Below are 19,696 nucleotides of genomic sequence, written 5' to 3'. Positions count from 1 at the left end.
ATCAACTTTATCTAATTGTAAAGTTTATGTTTCTTTGGAATATCCACAGAAGTCACAACAACTTGTTTTTATCTTTCTTGTTGGATTACTCCATATTACACTTTTCCTTTTGTTTACCAATGCTTTGATCATACTTTTCTGAATTTTTTTTATCAGTGCTCACATTTACTGTCTTGCCAATATTAAGCCTTTTCCTCAGATCTAATACTATTCTGTTTAGCCACAGCTGGATCTCTTTTTCCCCATTCAGTTTTGTACCTTGAAATAATGTAGATTTGATGAATTCTGCATGTTAGTTCTAACCCTCAACCATCAGGCTCTTGAAGAAAAGGGGATAACTACACTCAACATCACTTGCTCCATCACTGAAATGCTCCCACAACCAATGATCTCACTTTCAAGGACTCTTTATCTCATTACCTCATGTTCTTGTTATTTAATATTGCTCTTTATCTATATTTGCATTTGAACAATTTGTTGTCTTCTACACACTTGGTTATTCTTTCACTGATCCTGTTATAGTTAGTATTCTATAGATTTGCTGAGTATGCCCACAAGAAGCTAAATTTCACAGTCATATATGGTAACGTATGTACGTTGATATTAAAATTTACTTGAACTTAGCCGTTGTTTATCTACTATCATATCTTCTCGTGTTCTACCACTGCTAAATCACACCATCATAGCTTGTTCATGTTCCTTTAGTATCAAAATACCTATCAATCTGAATACATGCACTCAGGCTCCATAACAGGAAAAGAGACCCAGTTCTGGCTAACACTAATGATATTAAATCAAAGGAAAAGGTTCATCATTTTGCCAAAAACAGCAGCAAATTCACCTCTGTCTTCATTCAGGCCCCCAAACAGTCCTTCCAGATGAGGCAACACTTCACCTGTGAATCTGCTGGGGTTATCTATTGCAGACATCCCAACTCTCCTGGGAGTTCCGGGAGTCTCTCGCATATTAATAGTGGCTCCCTGATGCCCGCAAATTATATACAATGTCCCGGAAATCAATTTCTTTGAGAGCGCGCGCGCGCATGCCATGGCAGAGTGTTCCAAAGAAAATATAAAACATAAGTCACCCCAGACTACACTAAGGTGTACCCCTGCCTAATAGGAGTCAAAAATAATGACAGTGTTATTCGCTGCACTGTTTGCAACAATGACTTTTCTATTGCCCATGGTGGATTAAGACTGTAAAAGACATATTGAGGTGAGTTTAACAGGTGTCATTCGCTCATTAGCATAGCTAACGTTATTTAAACTAGCTGACTGGCTGCTAAGGAGCTACTCTAATGCAGATATCCCACTTCTCCCGGAAGTTCTGGGAGTCTCCCGCAAATTGATGGTGCTACCTCCCCTGAAATAAGTTTTTGCAGGGTGGGATGTCTGCTATTGTGTCCAGTGCTCCTGATGCGGCCTCCTCTATATTGGTGAGACCTGTCGTAAATCAGGGGATCACTTCGTTGAGCACCCACTCCACTCCAACTGCCAAAGGCTAAACTTCCTGGTGGCCAAACATTGTAATTTTAATTCCCGTTCCCGTCCCAATATGTTAGTCCATGGCATCCTCTTATGTCAAGATGAAGCCACCCTCATGGTGGAGGAGCAACATCTTATATTCCATCTGGGTAGACTCCAACCTAATGGCATGAATATCGATTTCTCCTTCCGGTAAAAAAAATTTCCCTGCCCCTCCCCTCTTCTATTTCCCATTAGCCTTTTACCTATTCTCACCTGCCTATCACTTCCCTCAGGTCTCGTCCCCCTTCCTTTCTCCAATGGTCCACTCTCCTCCCCTAACATAGTCATAGTCATAGTTTATTGATCCCGGGGGAAATTGGTTTTCCTTACAGCTGCACCATAAATAATTAAATAGTAATAAAACCATAAATAGTTAAATAGTAATATGTAAATTATGCCAGGAAATAAGTCCAGGACCAGCCCATTGGCTCAGGGTGTCTGACCCTCCAAGGGAGGAGTTGTAAAGTTTGATGGCCACAGGCAGGAATGACTTCCTATGACGCTCTGTGTTGCATCTCAGTGGAATGAGTCTCCGGCTGAATGTACCCCTGTGCCCAACCAGTACATTATGAAGTGGATGGGAGACATTGTCCAAGATAGCATGCAACTTGGACAGCATCCTCTTTTCTGACACCACCGTCAGAGTGTCCAGTTCCATCCCCACAACATCACGGGCCTTACAAATGAGTTTGTTGATTCTGTTGGTGTCTGCTACCCTCAGCCTGCTGCCCCGACACACAACGGCAAACATGATAGCACTGGCCACCACAGACTCGTAGAACATCTTCAGCATCGTCCGGCAGATGTTAAAGGACCTCAGTCTCCTCGGGAAATAGAGACAGCTCTGACCCTTCTTGTAGACAGGTTCAGTGTTCTTTGACCAGTCCAGTTTATTGTCAATTCCTATCTCCAGGTATTTGTAATCCTCCACCATGTCCACACTGACCCCCTGGATGGAAACAGGGGTCAACGGTACCTTAGCTCTCCTCAGGTCTACCACCAGTTCCTTAGTCTTTTTCACATTAAGCTGCAAATAATTCTGCTCTCACCATGTGACGAAGTTTCCTACCGTAGCCCTGTACTCAGCCTCATCTCTCTTGCTGATGCATCCAACTATGGCAGAGTCATCAGAAAACTTCTGAAGATGACAAGACTCTGTGCAGTAGGTGAAGTCCGAGGTGTAAATGGTGAAGAGAAAGGGAGACAAGACAGTCCCCTGTGGAGCCCCAGTGCTGCTGATCACTCTGTCGGACACACACTGGTACAAGCACACATACTGTGGTCTGCCAGTCAGGTAATCAAGATTCCATGACACCTGGAAAGCATCCACCTGCAAGGCTGTCAGCTTCTCCCCCAGCAGATTCCCTCTTCTCTATCCCTTTACCTTTCCCACCCACCTGGCTTCACTTATCACTTTCAAGTTAGCCTCCCTCTCCTTTCCCACCTTTTTATTCTGGTGACTTCCCTCTTCCTTTCCCGTCCTGAGGAAAGGTCTTGGCCCGAAATATCGACTGTTCAATCTTTTCCACAGATGCTGCATGACCTGCTGAGTTTCTCTAACATAGTGTGTACTTTTATATTTGTGTGCTATAGCACTTACTTTTTATTCACAGTTATTTTGTAAATAACATTATTCTTTGCATTTCTGGTCAGATGCTAACTGCATTTCATTGGCTTTGTATCTGTACTCGGCACAATAACAATAAAGTTGAATCTAATCTACTGCTTTCGACTTCCAGCATCTGCAGACTTTCTCCTGTTTGTAAACCTGACTATGTGAAAATTTCAGAAAAGGTGGTCAAGGCATTGGTAAGCAACAGAGAAAGTGGAACACAAATTTCAGATCGAATTACCATATCTTTTCACATTCTACTGCCAAATCACACCATCATAACTTGTTTTGTTTAAAGATCTTAGTTACAGTTTAACTAATCTCTTCCAATCTTCAGGTAAAACCCATTGTCATGGAGATCTTAATGTTCTTTGAAAACTCCTTAACCATCAGATTATGAATTAGTTCTTCCTCATTACACAATACTGAAACCAACTAACTTTGTATCCCTTTTTTCATACTGGTTTAGAAACTCTATCATACTCTACAAATTGTTCTTCCACAAAGTTACTGCCCGTTTGACCAGCCTACATATATTTTAAGAGCCCTTTTCAGCAATGTATTACTCCTGTTACATACACCTCTACTTTCACTGCCTTATATTTAACTCTGCACTGTAGAGACTCTTGCTACGTCCACACTACGCCGGTTTCGAGTAAAAACAACAGGCGTCCACACTAAGCGTTTTTCAAAATATCTCTGTCCACATTAGGCGGATATTTGGGCTAATCTCCTCCTACTGGGCATGCGCAAGGCACACAGAAAACAAGCGAAGAGGAAACGATATACTTAGTGCGTGTTTGTCCGGTTACAGAGTACAAAAACTTTAAAGGAATTGCTCTTGGCTGTCGCGCAGGAGGACTTAAAACTTAAAAAAAACAAATACTGGAGCGTATGGAGGCAACCGACAGGGAGTTCACGGACAGTATGACCCGGACGACGAACATTGAAAAACTGACTAACTCTGTTGCATTAATAAAGCACCTTGTTAAATGTATAAAACGTCTGCATCAGCGTTATCTTGTATTTCCATACAATGTTACATTAGGCTGTTACGCATCTATTGTCAGAGAAGTACTTGCATAAATAGGTAAACCACCTTCATACAAGCAAGGACAGAAAACAGGGCGAAGTGAGTGTACTTATTCACTTCTTCACTTCGTTGTTAAAATAACGATCATCTGTTCCGGCACGTCATGACAGCGTTTTTAAATAGTCAAAAAAGCTCACTTTACAGTTTAACTCTCCCGCCGTTCACACCGACTGCGCGTTATAACAGCTTGCGCAGTACCAAGCAGAAGCAGAAACAAGTATTGTTGTTGTGTTGTCATGACAGCGTTTTCAAATCTCTCCGGTTATCCCGTACACACTACGCCGGATATTAAGCGTTTTCAGATTTATTCACTCTGGAGAGTGTTTTCAAAAATCTCCGTTTTCGGTGGCTGAAAACACCGGCTCAGTGTGGACGGGAGGGCAAAACGAAGAGAAAAAGCTTTGTTTTCAAAATTATCCGGCGTAGTGTGGACGTACCCTTAGTATCCATGAACAACTCCCTATGTTTTAAGGACAAAAGAAAATTGATGCCACTCATAAAAGGTCAACTCTCCCATCCCTGGAATTATGCTACTGAATATCTTTTGGATCACATCTTGCAGCCTCTACCTTTCTGCTCCTTGCTGCTTTTTTAAAAAACTTAACCCAAAGCGACTCTACTTGAAATGCTAAGATGGGCGTCACTGTTATTTTAACAGTATTCCTTATTATCAGATTATCACTCATCAAATGAAAATATTTTTAAAAAACTGAAGCCAGAAATCTAAAGTAAAAGTAGAAAATGCTACAGATACTTAGCAGGTTGGGAGGCATCTATGGAAAGAGAAATAGAGTTCACTTTTCACACACTGATCAGATAGCCTTGTTTACTTAGTTCTGCTGTGGTTGTACTAAATTTATCCGATCACAGACATCTTCCCATCCCAACCCTCCTTCCCTGCAGCTTTCTGAGTCCTCCCCAGCTCCAATGAAAGATTTTTGACTTGAAATGTTGACTCTTTTGCCTTTTCTACATGTGATCTTACCCACTGCGTATCCCCAGCATTTTCTGTTTTAAATTACTTCTTCCCACGCCCACTTTCCCCAATCACTTTTAAATACATCCTGGAATACTTAATTCCCCATGTCAATCATTTTGTAAAGTCTGCTCTGGCTAGTCATTCATTTGCTTGTTACAAATGCTCCATTCATTATGGTTAAAAAATCTTCAATTCCCCTCCCCACTCCATTTTTCCCTGCTCCAGTTGGAGGTCCATCATTTTTATATATTGTGTTCTTACTTGACAAAAGTTGGTTATCTCTCACCGTTTCCCCACTCTGCTCTTTCACTTTTAACTTTTGAAATTCCCAATCATCCCCCAGTGTTAAAATCTCAACTCCAGCCCTAATTATTCAATTTGCTAACGCATTGATCCTAACCCAATCAAACAAAGTTTTACAACAGAACAGCTCCATCTATGCATGGAACAGATGCCAATGCCTCATGAGTTAAAACTTACTTCTCCCTAACCAATCTCTGCCCCCGGCATTCAGCTCTTGGATCCAGTTTGTGACTTTACTTTTTTTTATTTGGACCTTTACAGCTTGTATTCCATCCGGAAAATGTCTTCCTTTGTTCGAGATGTCCTGTTTGTTTCCATGTGAAACATTACACTGTACTGTGAGAAACCTTAGGATTATCTCAAGGCTCACCATAACTGCCTTACCAGTTGTCACACCCTCCAGTTTTGCTTGACTGACTAGTTTTGCAGCAGTTAATCTGAGGGGCATCAATGCTTCTCATTTACCTATACAAAGTGTTTAGGTAAATTTCCTCTCCCTTGATGCATTGCAGTCTCCAAATCTCAGGCTCCAGCTCATCAACTCTCAGCAAACGTTCCATGAGCAGCAAGCTCTTTCACGTAGATGTTGTCACCGTGGATGACAGTGGCTTCCATCAGCTCCCACATACTACTGTAGCAACACATCATCCATCTTCATTTGATTAATTTAATTGTTTTGCTTATTTTGATTGCAGCTCTATAAAGCTCTGGTTAGACCACAATTAAGAGTATTGTGTTCAGTTCTGGCCACTTCATTATGGGAAGGAAGGAAGTGCAAGCTTTAGTGAGGGTACTTAGGAGATTTACCAGGATGCTGCCTGGATTAGGGAGCATGTCTTCTGAGGAAAGGTTGAGTGAGTTAGAGTGTTTCTCTTTGGAGCAGAGGAGCATGAGAGGTGACTTGATAGAGATGAGGCATTGACAGTGTGGACAGCCAGAGCCTTTTTCCTAGGGTGGAATTGGCTAATACAATCAAGCATAATTTTAAGATGATTGAATGAAAATATCAGAGGGATGCCAGAGGTAGTTTCTTTTTTAAACACAGGAAGTGGTGGCTGCGTGAAACGTGTTGCCAGGGTTGGTGGCAGAGGCAGATACATTGAAGACATTTAGCAGACTCTTAAGCACATGGATGAAAGAAAAATGGAGGGCTAAGCAGGAGGGAAGCATTAAATTGATCTTGGGAGCAGGTTAAAAGGTTGACACAACATTATGGGCATTGTTCTATGTTCTTTAGAAATCAAATTACACCTTCACCAAAATGCATATTTCCTTAACCGAGCACTGGATGGATACTGCACAACAGACTGACCTTTCAAATCCCACAGACTTGTTTCCACATATGGCAGGTTCTGAATCAGCTGACTTTGGTCAACCAGTTCTCACTAGTGATGCAGTTGTTTGGGAGATGGTAGCTTACAGACTACCAATGACTACTTCCAGTGAAAATTAGCCAGTTTTTATAAGAAGAGAAACAATAGTTCTAAATTGAACTCCGACCTCTCCGTCTACCTCACCCTGACTGGTGAGCTCTGGTGTAATGGCTAGCGTGTTGGACTTCTACTGATGAGTGATCAAGTAATTCAAAGGTGTGGGTTTGAGTGTCAACAGAGTCAGCATTTAAAAAGTATTCTAAAGGGAGGATGTGACAACCTTGGCTGACAAGGGAATTCAAAGACAGCATAAAAGCAAAGGACAACAAATAAAAGCATATAATATAGCAAAAATTAGTGAGAAGTTAGAGGTTAGTTATTTGTGCGCATGCGCCGGTCGTGAATGCAGCCTGGTACAGCCGTTCCGATCTATTCTTACTTTCTTCTTCTTACTTTTTAATTTACGTTATTTTTTGTATTTTTTTCTCACGGTAACACGTCGAAGCTGCACCCTCTCTAACATGCTGGTAGAGAGTGTTTTATTTGGGTTTTTTTTTAGCGCTGGAAATGGTTACATCCCGACACGCGGGACAGAAGCAAGGTCGCATTGGGTATTCCAGCTAATGCCAGCCATTTTAGCGAGCAGAGCGGCGGACACCCCTGCTGAAATCCGGAGGAAAACACACAGAGGATGCAGAGGGGGATCACAAAGTCGAGGAAAGAGGACTGGGTCGAGACAACAGAGACTTATGGAGAAGAGCAGTTTGGTGGGTAATACCGTTCCGGCTGACCGGAAGTGCACTGAGAGCGGTAAGCGTAAAGGAGTTGGGTGCTTACTGATCTGGTTAACAACAGATGGTGCAATCCGGGTCATATTACGATTCGAGGAACGTGTTTGCAGACTGGATATTGAACTTTTTACCGTTGGAATTTGGCCACATTCCACCATGATACAACACTTGGCAGCACGGGAGGTCGTTCCTGCCTGTGGCCATCGAACGTGCAGCTCCTCCCGTGGAGGGTCAGACACCCTGAGCCAATAGACTGATCCTGGACTTAGTTTCCCTCTGGCATAGTTTGCATTTTGCTGTTTGATTGTTCGTGGTTTTTGTATTGCTATATTTAAGCTCTATTCTTGGTTGGTGCGGCTGTAACGAAACCAAATTTCCCTCGGGATTAATAAAGTATATCTATCTATCTATGTTAGGGAAGCCTTTAAAATTGAACAGAAGGCAACTAAAAAAGAAATAAGGAGAGAAAAGATGAAATATGAAGGTAAGCTAGTCAATAGTATAAAAGAGGATACCAAAAGATTTTTTTTCCAAATATACGAAGAGTAAAAAAATCGAGAGTAGATATTGGACCACTGGAAAATAATGCTGGAGAGGTAAACATGGAAATAAATATTTTGCATCAGTCTTTACGGTGAAAGACACTAGCATTATGCCAGAAATTTGATAGTGCCAGGGGGCAGAAGTGTGTGAAGTTGCCATTTACTTGGGCGAAGATGCTTGGGAAGCTGAAAGGTCTGAAGGCGGACAGGTATTCTGGACCAGAGGGACTACACCTCAGGCTTCTGAAAGAGGTAGCTGAAGGGACTGTGGAGGCATCAGTAATGTTCTTTCAAGAATCACTAGATTCTGGGTTGGTTCCAGAGGACTGGAAATTATATGCCAATTAGTCTGACTTCAGTGGTTGGGAAGATGCTGGAGTCCATTATTAAAGATGACGTTTTGGGGTAGTTGGAGGAACATGATAAAATAGGCCAAAGTCAGCACAGTTTCCTTAAGGGGAAATCTTCCTTGAGATATCTGTTGGAACTCTTTAAGGAAACAACAGGCAGGGTAGACAAGGAGAGTGGACGTTGTTCACTTGGATTTTCAGAAGGCCTTTGACAAGATACTGCACATGAAGCTAAACAAGATTAAAAGCCCATGGTAGTACAGGAAAGATTGGCTAACTGGCAGGCAGGAAGCAAAGAGTGGGAATAAAGGAGACTTTTCTAGTTGGCTGCCGGTGACTAGTATTGTTCCACAGAGGTCTGTGTTGGTACTACTTCAAGTTATACGTCAATGATTTAGATGATGGAATTGAAGGGCTTTGTGGCCAAGTTTGCAGACGATACGAAGATAGATGGAGGGCGGGTAATATTGAGGTAATATTTGAAGACGGACTAAGATTAGGAGAATAGGCAAAGAGGTGGCAGACGTACAGGTGTCCCCCATTTTTCGAACATTCGCTTTACGACACCTCGCTGTTACAAAAGACCTACATTAGTTACCTGTTTTCGCTAACAGAAGGTGTTTTCACTGTTACGAAAAAAGGCAGCTCGCACACCCCGAGTAGCCAAGCTCCTCTCCCGGAACTGCATTCTAGCCGGCATTGCTTAAACACATGAATGTGAACACCTGTGCTTTGTGCCGATTTATTTTGAGCATCCATTAGCAAGATGAGTTCTAAGGTATCGGAAAAGCCTAAAAGAGCTCCTAAGGGTGTAACACTTAGCATAAAACTAGACATAATTAAGCGTTTCGATCGTGGTGAACAAAGTAAGGACAAGCAACACACATCAAAGTTGCTGGTGAACGCAGCAGGCCAGGCAGCATCTCTAGGAAGAGGTACAGTCGACGTTTCAGGCCAAGTCGATTGTACCTCTTCCTAGAGATGCTGCCTGGCCTGCTGCGTTCACCAGCAACTTTGATGTGTGTTGCTTGAATTTCCAGCATCTGCAGAATTCCTCGTGTTTGCGAACTAAGGACAAAGTGAGTTTGGCTTGAGGAAGTTGACGAAGATGATGTTCCAAGAGGTTTTGGCATCCCATGACCAAGAACTGATAAGTGAAGAGCTGATGCAATTGGAAGAGGAAAGGATAATGATCGAAACTGAATGCAGTAGCGAATGGACTGAAAGTGAAGTCGTCCAGGAACTGAACGTGAAGCAAACTGCGTGAGATTTTTGCTGCAATGCTTGCAGAAAACTACGATTTTGATTTTGAAAGGGTACGTAGGTTTAGGGTATATTTGCAGGATGGCTTGAGTGCTTACAAAGAATGGTATGATAGAAAAATGTGCAAGGCTAGCAGTCAAGTATACTGTCATTTTCTTTCAAATCTTTTTATTATTGTATTATTCAAAAATAACACGAGTACATCGAAGTAAACAAGACTTACGATGTCTCAAGGGAAAAAAAAACAATTTTAAGGATTGAAAAATTTTGGTGATAATAAAAAAAACCAAACCCTACTAAGCAGAAAAAGTGGGGGGAAAACCCATTAGGAGTACAACCCGGAGCCATGCATCATAATCTAATCTAATCTAATACAAAAAGCTTCTAAAGATAAACATCAAACCGCCAGCAAGAAAAAAATATATATCAAAAATTTACAATTAGATTGTGGAGGAAATCTATCAATTAACTCAAATGATAATAACGAGCAAATGAACTCCATCTTTTCTCAAAATCAAATAAAGGTTCAAAGGTTCGACATAATGGTGGGAGGAGAGAGAGCAGCGCGCCACGTGTGCTCAACCTTCCGGCGAAAATGATATCGTATCTGTTAAATAGGGGCCGTGGACAATTCTGATTTGATGGAGATAGACGTGAAAGCACAGAGGAACATCTGGAGAAATTTCTGAAATGCCAGTTCACTGCTGTTGTTACTGCGCGGTCGGGAATCTTCTGGAGGGAAGGCCTCAAAATCCCCGGCTTTGTCTGCTGTTGGCGACTGAGATTGAGGTCGAATCGTTCGGACAGAGATGGCGCTCAGTACTCGGTGTCGGAGAGCTGATCGGATGCTTGAAGTTTTCGGATGACTTAGAGTCGGTTTGTGGTCGGGCATAGCAGGGAGAGTTTTTCTTCCTTCTCCCGTCTGCGTGAGATGTGGGACATTTGAGAGACTTTGAACTTTTTACTGTACTCATGGACTTCTTCAAGTTATGGTATTGTTGCACTGTTGTAACTATATGTTATAATTATGTGGTTTTGTTAGCTTTTCCAGTCTTCGCCTGCCCTGTGTTTTGTGATATCACACCGGAGGAAATATTGTATCATTTCTTAATGCATGCATTACTAAATGACAATAAACGGCGGGAGGAGAGAGAGCAGCGCGCCACGCGTGCGCAGCCCTTCAGTGAAAAATGATATCGTATCTGTTAAATAGGGGCCATGGACAATTCTGATTTGATGGAGACGGACATGAAAGCACAGAGGAACATCTGGAAAAATTTCTGAAACGCTCGTTCACTGCTGTCGTTACTGCACAGTCGGGAATCTTTTTGAGGGAAGGCCTCAAAATCCCCGGCCTTGCCTGCTTTTGGCAACCAAGAAGGAGGTCGAATCGTTCGGATAGAGATGGCGCTCACTACTCAGTGTCAGAGAGCTGATCAGAGCTCGAAGTTTTCCGATGACTCAGAGTCGGATTGTGGTCAGGCATGGCAGGGAGAGTTTTTCCTCCCTTGTCTCCATCTGCGTGAAATGTGGGACATTTGAAAGACTTTGAACTTTTACCGTGCTCATGGACTTCTTCAGCAAGTTATGGTATTGTTGCAGTGTTGTAACTATATGTTATAATTATGTGGTTTTGTTAGTTTCTTTTCCAGTCTTGGTCTGTCCTGTGTTTTGTGATATCACACCGGAGGAAATATTGTATCATTTCTTAATGCATGCATTACTAAATGACAATAAAAGAGGACTGCGTGACTTCATAATCTAAAAGAGGACTGCGTGTCTTCATAATCTAATTTTCTCCAAACTAAGACATAGCATCACTTGAGAGAACCATTGTGACAAAGTGGGAGCTGATGTGTCCTTCCACTTCAACAAAATGGCCCTCCGAATTATCAATGTAACAAATGCAATAACATGTTGGTCAGACACCACGGATATTTTGAGGAATTATTCCAAAAAGATACTGCCGTTTTTCAAGCCTTCCACATCAGCCACAGCAGACGATGAACCTCAACCTTTGATATCGAGGCAGGCAGACATAGAGGACGAGCTGCCTGCCCTGATGGAAACAGACGATGATGAGATGACACCCCAGTGTCCCACCACTCCAACTTCCAATGACTCAGCCTAACACACCATCATCAGTGTGCTCACTGTCTTCCCAATTCCGGTAAGTGTATGGGGTGTCAGGGAGGGGTAGCACCTCTGGTGGGGGAACATGTCGCATCCTTTTCAGGGCGGTTAGTCCACCTTTGGTCCCCGCCTGGCACTCAGCTCTCACCTGTGGCTCCCCGTAGCTATTTGCATGCGACAGCGGCCACACCCCGGGCAGCAGCTTCCACAAGCCGGCTAAACCAGGTGAGGGTAGCCGACGGGTCTCAAACCCTCGGTGAGATAGGGAGTTGTCTATCCCAGCATGTGAAGACAGACTCCAGCGGGTTGAGCAGATGAGACCAATGGAAGGTCCAACGGTCAAGAAAGCAGTCTCTGCAAGCGTCGTGGAACGTGTAGAGCAGGACAAGACACAGAAGACGTCCTGGTCATCCACTGCGCCTAGTCCCATCTCCAGCCGTCTAGACTCTGTCTTGCCACTGGATCCAGATGGGAATTGGGAAGAGAGAGTGAGGCTGACGCTGCGCAACTCTCCCTCACTTAAATCTAAATCACGTGCTAGTCTCGACACCATCATAATGTTGAGGTCCTCATCGACGTCAACGATGGACGAACAACAAGTGATACTACTCTGTACATACATTATTTCTACTTTATAAAGGCTGTGTATTTTTATGTGTTATTTGGTATGATTTGGCAGCTTCATAGCTTAAAGGTTACTGGAGAGAGTGCTTCTGCCGAGAGCGCATATTTTTGACAGGACTAGAATATAAAAGCAAGGATGCAATACTGAGGCTTTGGTCAGACTGCACTTGGAGTACTGTAAGCAGTTTTGGGCCTCTTATCTAAGAAAAGATGTGCTGGCATTAGAGAAGGTCCAGAGGAGGTTCATGATAATAGTTCCAGAAATGAAAGGGTTAACATATGAGGAGTGTTTGATGGCTCTGGGCCACTACTTGCTGAAGTTTAGAAGAATGGGGGGGGGGAGGGGAGAATCTCATTGAAACCTATTGAATATTGAAAGACCTAGATATAGTGGATGTGGAGAGGTTTCCTAGTGAGGGAGTCTAGGATTAGGACCAGAGGGAACCACTTCAGAATAGAGGAACATCCCTTTAGAACAGAGATGAGGAGGAATTTCTTTTGCCAGAGGATGGTGAATCTGTGGAATGGGTTGCCACGGTCAACGGTGGAGGCCAAGTCACTGGGTATATTTAAATCTGAGGTTGATAGGTTCTTGATTAGTAAGGGTGTCAAAGGTTATGGGAAAAAGGTAGGAGAATGGGGTTGAGAGGGGAAATAAATCAGCCATGATGGAATGGGAAGCAGACTCAATGGGCTAAATGGCTTAATTCTACTCTCATGTATTATGGTCTTACTTATCTACCTACATTGCACCATCTGTAACTGCAACATTACCTCAGTCTAATTATGTGCAGCATAATCTGCCTGTCCAGCATACAAAACAAAAGCTTCTTTTTGTGTCTCATGTGACACTAATAAACCAATACCAAATGTTTAAAATATCACCAACTTATCCACCCGAGTGCACATTCCATAAACGCAACAAGCTGTGGCAAAGTCTACCATGAAAACAAGGACAAAGCAAACATCGATTTATACACAAGAAAATCAGCAGATGCTGGAAATCCAAAGCAACACACACAAAATGCTGGGGGGAGCTCCGGTCAGGCAGAATCTATGGAAAGCTGACGTTTTGGGCTGAGTCCTTTCCTCAGGAGTACAGGCCCAGAGCTGTCAAATGCCCTCATATGTTAACCCTTTCATTTTTGGAATCATTTCTCTGAACCTCCACTGGTCTTTTCCAATGCCAGCACATTGTTTCTTAGTTAAGGGGCTCAAAACTATTCAATTTATATTCATGCCCCCCCCTCCCCTCAACCACCCAGACTTTTGGAAAATAGAATAACTTTGTCATTTTCATGCCTGGCTACAAATCTTCAAACACTGTGTATTACAAACAAGAGAATATCTGCAGATGCTGGAAATCCGAGCAACACACACAAAATGCTGGAGGAACTCTGCCAGCTCGGCAGCATCTATAGAAAAGAGTAGAGTGGTACTCTTTGCCATAGGCGCTGCCTGGCCTGCTGAGTTCCTCCAGCATTTTGTGTATTGTGTATTACAGGCAGTTTTCCATTATGAAAGTAAATTAACTTCTGTTGAAAATATCACAGATGGCTTGATCACTGAAGTACTTGCCAAACAGCTAAAGGATATGAATCAGTGTTAACTGCGAGATACAACACACACCAACAATGTGAGAGCTACAACAGACATTACTTGATCTCAAGGCAAGATTGTGTTGAGTGAGAACGAGCTGACGGAATAGTTTTACAGTTCAGGCAATGGGTCTCCAACCTGAAATTGTTAACTCGTTTTCTCTTTTCACAGATGCTGTCCGACCTGAGTGATGTTATTTCTGTCTAACATTTGCATTATTTTACATTTCTAAATCCACACCTCTTCTCCCAATCGTGCCCTTTAATCTCTCTCTCCCTCCACAATTCTTCCTCCAACGCCCTCCCAACCACTCGCCCTCTTCTCCTTTATCCTCGCTCACACTCATCCCAAATCCGTCCACCCTCTCCAACTTTTACCTCTCTCCCCCTCCACCTTCTATCCCGCATACCCTCTCCCTTCCACCTTCTCGGCCTCCTCTTCCCAGGAAGGCCAGAGCCGCGGCCACGCAGGCACATCAAGCCCCGAGGCGGTTGGGTCTGGAGGAGACCTATCTCCAGGCCGCTTTGCCCGGGATCGGACCCGCCACCTCCCGCAACTCCCTCCACTCTCACTCACCGGCTGCCGGCGCCTGGCCTGGGGAGGCCGCTGTCAATCATCCGTCCACCGTGCCAGTCTCCCCATCCGAGAGCCCAGACCCCGCCTACTGAGCCGCGGTAGCCAATCAGCAGCCGGCAGTGAGCTGTGGTTGCCCAGTTCAGCTCTCCCAGCTGGACGTCGCGTTCAGATCGAGTGTTCTGCAGAGGGAAGGGGTAGGGTGATTCATGAGAGCATATCTCCCGCCGCACTTTCTGTTCCTTTATTCAATACCCAGGGATTCAATTGCAGAACGCTGTGTTCTCAGCGCTGCACGATTCAACATTGATACTTCCTGGACGTGAAATGTAATATCAACCATTCCTCTGCCATTTCTCTCTGTGCAATTCAACTAGATGCTTTGGATGTGAAGCTCCGCTACATTCATAATAGGATTGATCTACCCCGTCAGGAAACACATATTACCACCATTCCAAGGGCAATGCTGCTTCTGGGTTATTCCTGGTGCACTCAGTCCACGTTGCCTTGGTCAATTGTCACTGGACAGTGCTTACCTGGGACACTTGTCAATATGTCTCAAATTTACCTTCAATGCTCTGGCAGCACCTACCAACTGCATCAGTTCCATCATCCCAGAACTCCACTTTGAGCTCCTAATCGTTCAAGACCATTCAACTCCCAACACTCCAATTTCTCAAAGCTTTTGACAAAAGGCCGCTTTGTCCAACCTTACATCACACTGCAGTGTTTATAGTAAACATGGTTCACACACACATATATGCACACACACTGGGCGAGTGTAGCTGCTTCACAGCGCCAGAGACACAGGTTCAATCCTGACCTTGGCTTCTGTCTGTGTGGGATTTGCACACTTTACCCATGATTACCTGGGTTCCCCAGGGTGCTCTAATTTCTGTCCATATTCCAATGACTTACAGATTGGAGGGTTAATTGGCCAGACCAGTAGTGTGTACAGATGATGGAGATGTAGGTAGAATAGAAAATGGGATTAATGCAGGATTTGCATAAATGGGTGGTAATCTGCTTGGGCCAAGTGGGCTGAAGGGTTTGTTTTCTTGCTGTAACTCTCTGACCGTAATTCAATGACTTTGATTCTATGACAATGTTAGCACTGGTCCTAAAAGTTGTACTCCACACATCACAGTGTCAGTCCCAACCACCACTATTTCTCCCATTACTAGTCCAAGGATGATTCTCTGGTTCCTTCAATCCCTTCCTCCCATCTACTCCTGACCATGGGTCAGGTCCAAAGTCTCTCTGGGCACTGGCTGTTCTGATTCTCCGAAGCCCTGATCTCCCTTGAGCCTGGCCTCAGGACTGACACTGGATTATACAGAGAAAATATGCAACACCCTCTTCAAGAGGTTGTGAATGAGCTATCAGAAATGTCATGGCTTTCTTGTGGGGAGTGAGCATTTGGTGATAAATATAGAGCGATAACCCACAGCTGAATCTTGACTTGAACAACTGGTATATAATATTCTATATTGGTGATTTTATGATTTGCTGGCCAGTATAGATGTGCTTCACATCCTTCTGGAGTTCCTCTTCCCTCCCCTTAATTCTCCTCCAATTCCAGCCTCTTGGTTATCTCCAAATGTCATTGCACCACCTATATCTGTCCTTCAGTGTTCCTGGCACTTGAAATCCCTCGGTAAATCTTTTCCTCTCTTGCTCCTACTATAAGCCATGGTGACCATTGGGGCATTTTAGATATTGTGACAAACGTCCTTCCATTCTGTCCTGTGCTTTGTGTGGTCAGTGAATGTACTGGAGATAATATCGGTTATACATGTTATTGATGCAGTTACAAAGAAGGCATGTCAATGGCTATATTTCATCAGGAGTTTGAAGAGAATTGGTATGTCACCAAAGACTTTAGCAAATTTCTACAGCTGTACCATGGAGACCATTCTAACGGGTTGCATTGCCATCTGGTATGGAGGGGCCACTGCACAGGATTGGAATAAAAGCTGCAGAGGGTTACAAACTCAGTCAGCTCCATCATGGGCACTAGCCTCCCCAGCATTGAGGATATCTTCATGTGGTGATGGATCAGAAAGGGAGCATCCATAATTAAGGACCCCCACTATCCAGTAATGAGTGCTCATTACTGTTATCAGAGAGGAGGTACAGGAGCCTGAAGCCAACATTTTAGGAACATTTCACCCGTATGGGTCCTAGCTATGCCTGCCTTTTTGTTCGCTTTGTGGAACAATCTATGTTCCCTGCACCCGTACGGGTCCTAGCTATGCCTGCCTTTTTGTTGGCTTTGTGGAACAATCTATGTTCCGTGTCTATTCTGGTATCTGTCCCCCACTTTTCCTTTGCTACATCGACGACCGCATTGGCGCTGCTTCCTGCACGCATGCAGAGCTCGTTGACTTTATTAACTTTGCCTCCAGCTTTCACCCTGCCCCCAAGTTTACCTGGTCCATTTCCGACACCTCCCTCCCCTTTCTAGATCTTTCTGTCTCTGTCTCTGGAGACAGCTTATCCACTGATGTCTACTATAAGCCTACTGACTCTCACAGCTATCTGGACTATTCCTCTTCTCACCCTGTCTCTTGCAAAAACGCCATCCCCTTCTCGCAATTCCTCCGTCTCCGCCGCATCTGCTCTCAGGATGAGGCTTTTCATTCTAGGACGAGGGAGATGTCTTCCTTTTTTAAAGAAAGGGGCTTCCCTTCCTCCACTATCAACTCTGAAACGCATCTCCCCCATTTCACGTACGTCTGCTCTCACTCCATCCTCCCGCCACCCCACTAGGAATAGGGTTCCCCTGGTCCTCACCTACCACCCCACCAGCCTCCGGGTCCAACATATTATTCTCTGTAACTTCCGCCACCTCCAACAGGATCCCACCACTAAGCACATCTTTCCCTCCCCCCATCTCTCTGCATTCCGCAGGGATCCCTTGTCCATTCGTCCCCTCCATCCCTCCCTACGTGACTCCCTTGTCCATTCGTCCCCCCCATCTCTCCCCACTGATCTCCCTCCTGGCACTTATCCGTGAAGCGGAACAAGTGCTACACATGCCCTTACATTTCCTCCCTTACCACCATTCAGGGCCCCAAACAGTCCTTCCAGGTGAGGCAACACTTCACCTGTGAGTCGGCTTGGGTGATATACTGCGTCCGGTGCTCCTGATGTGGCCTTATATATATTGGCGAGACCCGACGCAGACTGGGAGACCGCTTTGCTGAACACCTACGCTCTGTCCGCCAGAGAAAGCAGGATCTCCCAGTGGCTACATATTTTAATTCCACATCCCATTCCCATTCTGACATGTCTATCCACAGCCTCCTCTACTGTAAAGATGAAGCCACACTCAAGTTGGAGGAACAACACCTTATATTCCGTCTAGGTAGCCTCCAACCTGATGGCATGAACACCGACTTCTCTAACTTCCGCTAATGCCTCACCTCCCCCTCGTACCCCATCTGTTACTTATTTTTATACACACATTCTTTCTCTCACTCTCCTTTTTCTCCCTCTGTCCCTCTGAATATATCCCTTGCCCATCCTCTGGGTCCCCCCCTGTCTTTCTTCCCGGACCTCCTGTCCCATGATCCTCTCGTATCCCTTTTGCCTATCACCTGTCCAGCTCTTGGCTCTATCCCTCCCCCTCCTGTCTTCTCCTATCATTTTGGATCTCCCCCTCCCCCTCCAACTTTCAAATCCCTTACTCACTCTTCCTTCAGTTAGTCCTGACGAAGGGTCTCGGCCTGAAACGTCGACTGCACCTCTTCCTAGAGATGCTGCCTGGCCTGCTGCGTTCACCAGCAACTTTGATGTGTGTTATTTTAGGAACAGCATCTTCCCCTCTGCCATTAAGTTTCTGAAGAGGCAATGAACCAACTCATGAATGCTATCTCATTATTTTTGCTCTCTTTTTGCATTTATTTAATTTATTTATATATATTTCTTACTGTAATTTACAGTTTTTAATGTATTGCACTGTACTGCTGCTGCAAAACAACGAATTTCATGACATACATATGTCAGTGATATTAAACCTGATTCTGAATCAATTATTATTTCTTTAAGGCTGTCTCCCCACTGACTATTATGTCATTCATGAACTTCTCTCTGGGTTTCAACATCAGTGTTCCTTTTCACACCTAGTGGTGCATCGGGGGGCAACCTTGCCATTTCTTTAGTATTTATCTATTTTTGATGAGGCTGAGATACTAGCTCAAGGCTCACCCCAGCACGGATGGAAAGCGCGAAAGGAGCCAGCCGGATTTGAACCCTGGACCATTTGCCTCGAAGTCCAGTGTGGATGCCCTGCACCACCAGCCAGCTAGAGTTTCATCATTATTTATAGTTTATTCCAAAGAATGTTTATTCAAGTATTCTTCACGGACTAACGGAACGTTACCTTCCTTATAGTTTTATGCATATACACACTGTCATCAAACTTATTTTAGGCACTCAGAATCCACAGAGAACACATGATTTCCTGTCAGCTGCAGTTCTATCCAGTCATTGATCTTGGTCATTTCCTTTCCTTTACTTCTTGTCTATCCTCTCTTCTTTTTGCCTTTGGGAGATGTTTTTCAACGTTCTATGAATGTGTCCATGTTAGTAAATCTTTTTATTATTGTATACCCTCTAACAACATTTGAGTCACCCACTGCTTGTTAGAACTGTGGCACTCAGTTTATGAGCAATCTCCAAAAACACAACTTAAATTCCTCCACTTTAAACTTTTTTGCATTCATGTCTTACACAGCATATAGAAATTACTCCAGAGTGCTTTGGGGCAAACTTTACTTTTAGTATGATGATATCACTTTTTCAAATTGTGAACAAATTTGTTGTTTTGCTGGGAGCAATGAGTATTCTGGTTTTTACATAGAAACCAGCCCTCTACAACCCTCTACACAATCCACAACACCTCCAACCTTTGTGTCATCAGCAAAC

At 43.9% G+C, this 19,696-nt stretch overlaps 1 protein-coding gene across 2 annotated transcripts in view; it reads right to left on the bottom strand.

Annotated features, from left to right (window-relative positions):
- The window catches only part of slc29a3 (solute carrier family 29 member 3), a 32,830-nt gene extending 17,919 nt beyond the window's left edge, over positions 1–14,911 (bottom strand). Inside the window, exon 1 of one of the 2 annotated variants that reach the window (XR_011889644.1) lies at positions 14,768–14,908. The gene's annotated coding sequence lies outside the window, so the exon portion shown is untranslated. Of the gene's footprint in view, positions 1–14,767 lie in introns of both variants that reach the window. The other variant, XM_072282604.1, reaches the window with a different exon arrangement.
- Between the last annotated feature and the right edge of the window lie 4,785 nt (positions 14,912–19,696).

This window comes from Mobula birostris, chromosome 18 (assembly GCF_030028105.1).
Source record: "Mobula birostris isolate sMobBir1 chromosome 18, sMobBir1.hap1, whole genome shotgun sequence".
Lineage (NCBI taxonomy): Eukaryota > Metazoa > Chordata > Chondrichthyes > Myliobatiformes > Myliobatidae > Mobula > Mobula birostris.
Note: the sequence above shows the minus strand (reverse complement) of the source record. Positions and strands in the feature narration are given on the sequence as shown.